The sequence below is a fragment of the Megachile rotundata genome, chromosome 12 (genome assembly GCF_050947335.1).
Source record: "Megachile rotundata isolate GNS110a chromosome 12, iyMegRotu1, whole genome shotgun sequence".
In the NCBI taxonomy this organism is placed as follows: domain Eukaryota; kingdom Metazoa; phylum Arthropoda; class Insecta; order Hymenoptera; family Megachilidae; genus Megachile; species Megachile rotundata.
In genome coordinates, this window is record NC_134994.1 from 10,501,649 (window position 1) to 10,512,793 (window position 11,145).

An 11,145-nucleotide genomic window follows, 5' to 3' on the forward strand; every position below is an offset into this window, starting at 1 on the left:
ATAAATTTTACCGATCATAACGAGTGCTGTATCCTTTGTACAAACACGTATAAGCCTTGAAATTATCTAAATAATTTAGAAGAAAATTGCTCTACTTCGAGAACTCTTTACATTGCAGCTTTCAACATAAAATATTGTTGGTACTTGATTTTCTTTTTAATTCAATGTTATTTAGAAGATGAAATGAAACTTATTTAGGAGATAAAATGAACTTGTCAGATAAATTGTATCTACACACATGTATAGACATATACATACATATATCTGCGTTCAACTGCACTGGTCTATACGATATTTGTCTTCGAATGATTGAAGGGATAGAATATGTGATAATACAGCACTATCAATTAAGAATAGTGTAGTTCAGATTACCAGCACGAAATTCAAGCTTTCCAATTCCCTTGCCGAAAAAGCTCCGTAACTCTAACCATGTAACGAAGTATCACGTAACTTCATTAACAACAAAAACCCGAGCTGTCTAATGATCCAGTTTCAGAGATGGAACATAGAATCGTCAGACATTAAAAGAAATTCTTCCCAAAAGCAATGTTTCATTATTCCCGAATTCTTTATCATTAACATTCTCTTCAAACATGCAGACTCTGCGATTTCACTACAACCTAAAATTCTGTATAACCTAAAACACATAACCTAAAGAAAAAGGAAACACGTTCCTAGCAAACATTGAAAAATATAACAAACTGGAAGTTTGTCTTCGTAAATTGGTCCCCGAAGAGTCTGAGAAACAGTAACGGAAAAGGAAACGTAGGGAAATCTCACGATATATGATCGTGGGTAACGAAACAACGGGAATCACGAGCAAACTGTCCGGTCAGCGGCGTCGCGGAAATTATCGCGTTGCATTTACTGAATCTCCGTGACAAACGGGATCCTCGTCCGTGTTTACCTGTGAAACTCGTACATGATCACACGACAAATCGCGGGCTACCTTTGTGCCTGCGCTACCGGCGACGTTCACGAGCTCGAAGACGGGTTGCTCTTTCTCGTTATTACTTTGTGCCGTTGCATCTCGTTGCGCCTCGTTACGACCGACACAACAGAAACGGGGCTCGTTTTTACGGCCAGCTTGTTTGGCACTGAGAAAAACACACGTTTTTTCCCCAACGTGCGGCTTAATTATTCTTGAAACTAACGCGCCAGCAAAGCTTCGGCCAGCTTCGACGCTGAGCTCTTAATCCGCTGCTTTACGATCTCGCGGTAATTGAGTGTATGAAAATTAGGTTTACTTCCTCGCGAATTGCGTGAGGCGACTTTTGTGAATTTTAAAATTTTGGGAAAGGTGGAAGAAGGAAAGGTTTTGGAGGAGGTTTGGAGATTTGGAAATTCGGGGGTTGGAAGATGAGGGGTTGGGAAGTTGGTTAGGTTAGGTTGGGTCGTTGAGGAATTGAGGATTTGGGAACGTGTGAGAATTCGGGGTTTAGGGAGTTGCAAATTTGGGAGATTGGAAATTGGGGAGATTGGGAATTTGAGAGATTTGGAAATTGGGAGATTTGGAATTTGGGAGATTTGGAATTTGGGAGATTTGGAATTTGAGAGATTGGGAATTTGAGAGATTGGGAATTTGAGAGATTGGGAATTTGAGAGATTTGGAATTTGAGAGATTTGGAATTTGGAAGATTTGGAATTTGGGAGATTTGGAATTTGGGAGATTGGAAATTTGAGAAATTGGGAATTTGAGAGATTTGGAATTTGAGTGATTGGAAATTTGAGAGATTGGGAATTTGAGAGATTGGGAATTTGAGAGATTTGGAATTTGGAAGATTTGGAATTTGGGAGATTTGGAATTTGGGAGATTGGAAATTTGAGAAATTGGGAATTTGAGAGATTTGGAATTTGAGAGATTTGGAATTTGCGAAATTGGGAATTTGAGAGATTTGGAATTTGAGAAATTGGGAATTTGAGAGATTTGGAACTTGGAAGATTGGGAATTTGAGTGATTGGAAATTTGAGTGATTGGAAATTTGAGTGATTGGAAATTTGAGAGATTGGGAATTTGAGAAATTTGGAATTTGCGAAATTGGGAATTTGAGAGATTTGGAATTTGAGAGATTGGGAAATTGAGAGATTTAAAATTTGGAAATGTACTAATTCGGAATTTAGGGACTTGCAAATGTCGAAATATCAGAATTCGTATTGCAGGAACATAGAAACCTTGAAATTTCCAAATTTGAAAATCAAAAATGCAAAAACTTGAAAACTTAGAAATCTAAAACCGTACAAATTCACTGAAGTAAAAATTTGAGCTCCAAGAAATTTCATTACAAACCCACTTCTCCCAGTTCCACCCCACCGTAATATAAGACCATAAAACTATGAAAATATTTAAACAGCAAAAAATGCCAGCCCTCGTAAAAATATGAAGACACACTTTTTAATTAAGCAGCTAAACAATCAAACACCGAAGATTCCCAGTGGTGCCTGTGTTGACTTCCCGTTTTTTGATTGATCAGCTGACCATCGCAGTGGTGTGTGTGTTTGAAAAGACCATCGATCGCGCTCAATTACGGATGTAATTATTTGCGCGGGCAGCTAACTTTGGACACTATTTAACTGTGAACTCTAGAGAATTATGTGTGACGAGTGTAAATGAAGATCGATAGATTACAGAAATAATGAATCCTAAAGTAATCGACCGGTCTGGCTAACCGATACCGTGAGTGGCAGACTAATTTATTTTCAATTTACTAATTATAAATAATCAATGCGCGATTGATTAAACATTACCGACGGTTTCCGATATTCCAAGCGTACTGGAAATTGGAAACGAAGAAAGGCGTTAAACAAATGCTCTTCGTTGAATTGTTTTTTACGAAGTCATTTATATCGCCATGCATTATAGCACCATTATCACATTACGTTTAAATATTCTAGTCGTATCCTGAGTACGTCAGTCACTTTCAAGTATATAATTATTCAGTATACAATTATTCTCGATTTGTTCTCGATCATGTGCGTAATTGAGTACCCATAGTTATTAAGATCTGACAGTGAAAAAGTATGTTCTCTGACTGAACAATTCCCAACTTGAATCAATCGATCGTATCACTTTCTTTAATTATGAATGCTCACGCTTTTTGGTTTATTTCGATACAGACTTATCGATCAGATTGAAGCTTTGACAGGAAGCGATAATGGAGCAATGGCGACTCTAATCGCCCCGACGCCGGGGTGTTTAAGCTTGTCTGGTTATTACGCAAAGTTTCAGTGAACTCGGTTAAAACAACAATCCCGTAAATTAATATGCATAGTCGGGAAAGAGGGACCTGTGGATTTATTGCCACGTTCCCAGTCGATACGCTCGAAGATGTAAATCAATGACGGCCGCTTGATAACCGCGCCGCTGATAATCTCGCCTCTTTTCGACGGGACAATTGAGTTATTGGATTATCCAGCGTTTAACTCTTCCCTTCAATTGCCGTATCTTAGAACCGGATAGATCATTTAACCGTACTATCACGAGATTAAAATTATCTTCTTTAGCAGCTGTGATTGAACGAATAGTAACGATTTCTGTACTAATTTTTCTGCTATTTTTTTCATTATGCAATGTCTGACAGCTGAATATGGAATCAGATTACTCGAGAATTTTTAAGTATTACAATCTGTCATTTTTCAAGATCTCTAAAATTCAGAGACAACGAATCATTAAGATTACTCGAGAATTTTTAAGTATTACAATCTGTCATTTTTTAAGATCTCTAGAATTCAGAGACAACGAATCATTAAGATTACTCGATAATTTTTAAGTATTACAATCTGTCATTTTTCAAGATCTCTAGAATTCAGAGACAATGAGTCATTAAAATTACTCGAGAATTTTTGAGTATTACAATCTGTCATTTTTCAAGATCTCTAGAATTCAGAGACAGCGAAAAAGAAAACATTGCAATTACAAAACAGCTTAGATAGAAAGAGGATTGGTTAATGATAGAAAACTTCTTTCTGCCACGTAAGTGGGCACTATAGTGGTCCACAAACAAGGGTAGTTTCTCGGGTAGAGAAAAAAAGATTAAAATACTTTCCAACGTCGTAGTTGACCTGACGACCTCGTTTCATCCCCTTTCCGGCGATTTCGCGTCAGCGCGCCCCCTTCACGAAACAACGCCACGGTCAGCCGCGCGAGAATCGAACTTCCGAAGCGTTGATTGAGGCAGAAACGTCGATACGAATTGTAACTGGAAAATAAACGCGATTGCCGTGCGCGTTTACGGTGATCGGGCCGCGATTTGCGGTGTACTTTGACAACGGGCTGTTCTAACTAATTCGATTAATTGACGCGTCACCGTGTAACGTCGTGTTTCTCTTCATTACGCTGTCGTAACGCATCATTGCTTCCACGTTTTTGTCCCTCCCTTTTTTATCGACTAAACGCCATGAAATTCATTCATAGCTTTACGTTCCCTCTTCGTACGGTAAATTCGATGTACATTTACCAATTTCACTTCCAGAAGTTAGTCATATTTTTGACCTATTACAAGCTTTTACTTACTTGACTAAAAATACAAAATGTAGTCAAATTATTGAACAAGAAATAAAAAATTATTTGAACACATCAAATTTATTATAAAATAAAATTGAAATTTTTAACAATGGAATTTGATACCAAACTCGTTAAAAAATCTTTTTAATTTTAAAGAAATACAACAATTCACAGTAATGTAGTATTTCATAATTAACAGAAAATTATTTGAACACATCAAATTTATTATAAAATAGAATTAAAGTTTTTAACAATGGAATTTGATACCAAACTCATTAACAATCTTTTTAATTTTAAAGAAATACAGCAGTTCACAGTAATGTAGTATTTCACAGTTAACAGAAAATTATTAGAACACATCAAATTTATTATAAAATAAATTTAAACTTTTCAACAATGGTATTTGACACCAAACTCGTTAAAAAATCTCTCTAATTTTAAAGAAATACAGCAGAACGCATGTAGTATATCATAGTTGATATCAGGTACCGCTTTTTATTAAAGAGATACGCGTAAAATTAATGATTCATGCTTTCTAAGCGATCGTATCGCTTAAGTGAAATATCCTGTGTGACGAAGCATCTTGTCAGTGACAGTGCAGCGAATTTCACGCGCTGTATGGATTAACAGGCATTGACATCGCCATGACACGATTCGAGGCCGCATAAATGTTACGCAACGAGTGAAGTCAATGATCCCGTTTCAAGAGGGGAAACGAGCAGGTATCTGCAAGTATCCACCGCAGGTTCAATCAACGATTTCCCAGGTCGATAGCGATCGATCGTAAACCGTGGCAAAAAGACTCGTTGATGCGTAATAAATACATATCGCGAATAACAGCTTAATGTAACCTTCGAGAATTGCCAAGGTCGGTCTCCAAACACGCGAACGTTTCAATAAAGCGGAAGCCTTCTCCACGTGGCAATTTCGCCCATAGAAGATTTCAATCTGCGGATAAATCGACGCCTATATCTGTCTTAATCGCTGCGAGATTGTATTGTCGATAATGTAATCCTCGGCTAACTTCGCATCTGGATGATGGACGAGTAACAGCTTTTGATTGGATAAACATTTTCCGATGAGTGCTCAAGAGCTTATTGGGTCACCCAATTTTGGTACTTTCACAATTTTGAAATTTTCGTAAATTTGAGAAAGTATTCTGGGGATACGAATATTTGAGAGTACTGAAATTTTAGGATATTTTCAGTAGAGTCAGCAGATTTAGAAAAGGTCACAAAGAATCACAGAGAAATGTTACAAGTTCGCATCTGTTCCCAATATGCTTTCCTGCAATCACTGAACCATAAATTTCTTCTCATAACATTTTAATACTAGAAACTGAAGGTTGTTCACAATCAAAATGTCCTACTTTTAACAAATAACTCGTAAAAGAACAATGAGACTTTCAGATTACTCGAGAGACCTGGAATGTATGTCAAGGTCATCCCATTTGCGAATGTAGAAATAAAACTTAGGAATAAATGGCGTTTCCGTGACAAGGGAGGATAATCCTTTGTGGACGTCGGCACCTCGAGGTTGTTTTCCACGCTAGGTTCGGAACACGCGTTCCCTTGTCCCAACCACCGGTTCACACCCCATCGACGAACGGACTCTGGTCGTGATTTTGTCGCGGTGCGCACACACGAGCGACGAAACGACAAACACGTCACGAAGCAATTTTGCACGCGGACGCCTGACGGCTGATATCCAACGCTTACGAGATCTGCCTATGTAAACACACCCGCTCAATACTTTAGCGGTGTAACAACGGCGAGCATTGTCGCTCTGACAAACTGGCGTCAGGATCCACGAGGTCAGTTTGCTCGCAGCAAAGCGGTCCACACAGCGTGTTGAAAAAAAAAAATAGAAAACAGGAAAAAAACGTTCAATGAAATTCCACCGCTGTTGTCACCTTTTGACCGATGTACGCGTACGATATTGGGTCAGTCCGCGGTTAACAGGATTTTTCTGTTGCAAGGAAGAAAACGCGGAAAGGGACTGTTTCGAATGCTTCATAAATACACGGGTATTGCTTCAATATCGTGTGACAAGTTGACAAACGAAACTCGAGGACGTCTATTTTGTAGGAGGGACGTTGAATAGGGAGCTTTTCAATGGGTATTGAAAAGATTGGATTAGTCGTTTTTGTCGTAAGGAGCACTTGAGCTTTTCATCGATTGCTTCTTTTCTTCCGGAACGGTAACAAATGATTTTGGAACAGCTTTTATAATTAAAAATTTCTGAAAATGTGTTTCTGTTTCGAAGACAATTAGTTGATTGCGGGAATCCGAGGCATAATTAAAAAGGAAGGACGGTGCGTTTAATTTGAAACTAAATTTCATAATGCCCAATATTAATGCACCGATATAGTTTATTATCAAATTTCGGTGTCAAATTTGAAACGAATCAATCTTGCATACACTTCACGTATATAGGTCATTAATTCCATTACCTGTCTCCAATATCAATTAACGGTAATAACAATTTTACTGCAAAATGAATCGTGTGAAATTAATGATGGTGAACAGATCTATATTATCGAAAGAAATAGAGTCGTTTATGGATTACAGTAGATGCGTGAGAACTTTCCGTTCGAGATCGATGAGATCTAAAGAAACGTTTTTTTGTGCAGTCAGCTCGTTAGAGGAAGAAATCTGTGCACGTAGGCGCCGTTTGAGAAACAAACGGATTTCTCTAAAATGGAATTACTCGAAGTTGACTGGGAAGCTGGGTAATTCCTGGACATGCGATTACAACGCATTAAAAGGGAATTTATCTTCTCTACGTTTCGCCGATTGATAAAAGCTTCGTTGATTCTGCAGAGTTCTGCGCGGAACGGAAATCCGTGTGCATTTGCACGCTCGCAGGAAAATTCAATCAGACGATCTCTGGCCTCTCGTGGTCAACGAAACGTGCAACCATTAAACTAACATTAAGTAGCATTATCGTCCATATTGTTTTCATGAAACGGGGATCGTGTTTTTGTTTAATGGACTTGAATTGAGACCTTGGCAAATACATTATTATTCGTTTTATTTAAATTGCGTTCAATTTGCTGCGATTCGATTCGAGGCAATTCTCTACGATTGCACACTATTCCTATGCTATTCAATTCTGATTCGACTTACGTTCTGAGTTAATTTCATACACTTCTTTTCTATCAACACGATTTAATTTGACGCGATTTAATTCGAGATTCAATTTCATCTGGTACCGTTCAATTCGACGCGATTTCTGCGATATTCTACCTGATTCAATCTCATGCATTTCAATCTCTGCGCAGTTTATTTTTATCCTGTTCAATTCTAACCACTACTTCCACGCATTTGTACCCTATTCAATTCTACTTGATTCCACACGATTCAATTTTCATGCACTTTGTTTTATACGATTCAATTCCACACAATTAAATCGCCATTTTATCAAATCCAACATGAGTCAATTCCACACGATTCAATTTCCATGCACTTTGTTTTATACGATTTAATTCCACACAATTAAATCACCATTTTATCAGATTCGATACGAGTCAATTCCACACGATTCAATTTTCATGCATTTTGTTTTATACGATTCAATTCCACACAATTATATCGCCATTTTATCAGATTCGACACGAGTCAATTCAACGCGATTCAATTTCCACGCACTTTGTTTTATACGATTCAATTCCACGCAATTAAATCGCCATTTTATCAAATCCAACATGAGTCAATTCAACGCGATTCAATTTCCACGCATTTTGTTTTATACGATTCAATTCCACGCAATTAAATCATCATTTTATCAGATGCGACACGAGTCAATTCCACACGATTCAATTTCCATGCACTTTGTTTTATACGATTCAATTCCACGCAATTAAATAACCAATTTTATCAGATTCGACACGAGTCAATTCCACACGATTCAATTTCCATGCACTTTGTTTTATACGATTCAATTCCACACAATTAAATCACCATTTTATCAGATTCGACACGAGTCAATTCAACGAGTCAATTCATTCATGCAATCTAATTGCCACGCATTTCATTTATAAGCCATTTAATTTTGATCCAATGATACGCTATTCAATTTCCACGCATTTCATTTCTACGAAATCCGATGCCACTCGGTTCAATTAAACGCAATTGATACATAGCTCGATTTTTGTTTATCCGCCTAATTATCGTTCAAATTCTGAAACTACATGAATGTGTATGAATGAGGACATTAATTAGATACATGAACGTGTCTGAGTACGAACTTATCGAATAAATTATTAATGGAAAGAAGAAGTGAATTATAGATCAGAATCTTATAAACCACATGCATCATTGATTACATGAACAAATTAAATATAAATTCCGGTGAATAAGGTGAACGATCAATGTCTGAACATAGATTCATTGAAATCTGTCAAATGAATGTAAAGTTCGAAATATAAATATAGATATAAATATTCGAAATATCAATAATTGAATGAAAGCAAAATATGTTCGACGAAATAGCAGTCTTTAAAAGACTGTAATAACACCTTAGGGGGAATTATAAAAGGAAAATGGTATATTATCCGCAAATATTGCAGCGATATCAAAATAATGGCTCGATTATATCGACAAATTATTGTATCGTCCGCTATTACCGTAGCGTCCACAAAAAGTTAGGTTATAATTAGTTGCAATATCGTCGTAAAGCCGGCCGTATGATCGAGTCGCGATTTAACGTCGACAGAAGACGGTAACGCGTTTCAGAATCGCGAGTTTCACGAGTTTAGCCGGAGCTTTAGCGAGTCGCAGAAGTGGCCTGAACAGCGACGAGGAGGCCGCCTCATCCAATTAACTCGGCGTACATTATACGGGGCAAGGAGAACTCTAAGGCGTGGCGGAGAAAACGTTAAGAAAAAGAGAGGACCGGGAATTCTCTAGCCGGCGGTGCCTCGGGGCAGATTACCCTGACGCTGGATGAAAAACTGAGCAACGGATGTGCCGCACGATCAGAGAGATACAGAACGTGAGAAAGCGAGACGGATGCTCGGAAAGCTACGTCGGCGTTCCTGAACAATCAGAAACGAAAATTTTTCCCTCCCCCGCAACGTAGTTGGATGAAAAAATCCTGCTTCGTGTTTTTTCTCCTAGCCGCGTATCGATTTCGCCGTCCGTTTTTCCCTTCCTGTCTGCCATTTTTTCGAAAGTTCGCGCGCGAAAAAAGAGAACGAACATCGCGAACAATAACGCGTTCCTTCCAGCCAGAATGGAAAAGCTCTTAATCAGGAATATAGTTGCTCCGGCTCGGGATTATCCGAGATTATCGAATGTGAAATGGAAGCAGTTTCGCGAGGACGCGTCTCCCGGCGTGAAACGCATTCTCTCGATGAAACATTGTTCGAGGAGAGGAAAGATTTAACCGTGAATGCGCCGAGGTAAAAAAGGAGGAAGAAAAGAACGGAAAGAGAAAAAAAGGCCGAGAGAGAAACGGAAATTCGAGGTGTCAGGGACTCCAGAGAAGGAAGCGGACAGATTATAAAGGCTAGATGAAATGGCGTTACTTCGTCGGAGCAGATGGCGTTCGGACAGAGCATCCTCGCGAACACGACCTCCGTCAACAATCCGATGGGATAATAATTCCGACGTTATTATGGCGCTTCGTTCTTCTCCACTGTCTGTAACTTATACGGATATACGTGCTTCGGAGGATACGCTTTTGTGCAGAGATTTCGATAGACGCTTTCATAAGATCGTGTGTCGACTTTAGCTTCGCTGCAGAAATATACTGCTGCACGGTTTTGTGGAACTGGGTTCTAAAATAGACATTTCAAACTCCTCGAGATCAATCACGTACTATTTTTCCTGATTAGGCAATATTTTTGATGTTCTAACATCACTAAATTTTTATCTTCCATGGTCCTAAAGTAAGTTCGTCCACAGTTCAATTGAAGAGTCACAAAGTTCAGATACTTAAAAAAGGTTAGGTTAAAAATAGGTTAAGATGGATTGACTGAGAGGAGCTGGACAAATCTCAAATTTTCACCACGATTCAATTTCTCATTCGATTTCAATTCCCACTCCTCCATCAATGATCGTCACATAAAAAATGTCCCTAACATTTGAACATTCTCTCAGTCTTAATACTACAACAATAATTGCCCTGTCTTCGCTGCGAAAATCACAAGTTAAACAAATATGACAAACAATATAAAATCCCTTCTTATCTCGTCTTCAAAGTTTCAATATCCAGTATGCAACAATTTCGAACCCCGGCAAAATTCAAGAATCGCAAGAACTTGGAGCACGCTCGCTTTCGTCCGCACCGTAAAAAAATCGCGACTGGACTTTGTAAAACACGACGCAGAACCGAAGAGAAGAGAAAGAAGAAAGTTGGCGCTTTTTACGAGGCCGGTCTCTCACGGTGCCGAGCGATTGCGTAACAGGAAACGCTTGAAAGAGGAAAGTCATGTCGAAGAGGAAAAAGAGCGGGTTCGTGGAACACGAAGGATAAGCGGTCACAGAGGAATTATGGGTCGCGTTTCGGTTTTCGCCCCAGTTGCGACGAAGACCCGGGAATACTAAAGAGTCAAGGAAAGCAGAAGATGCTTCTGCAGACAGAGACGAACGGACGAGCCACAAAATACCCGCGTACCGGGGATCAAAGAAGACAACGTT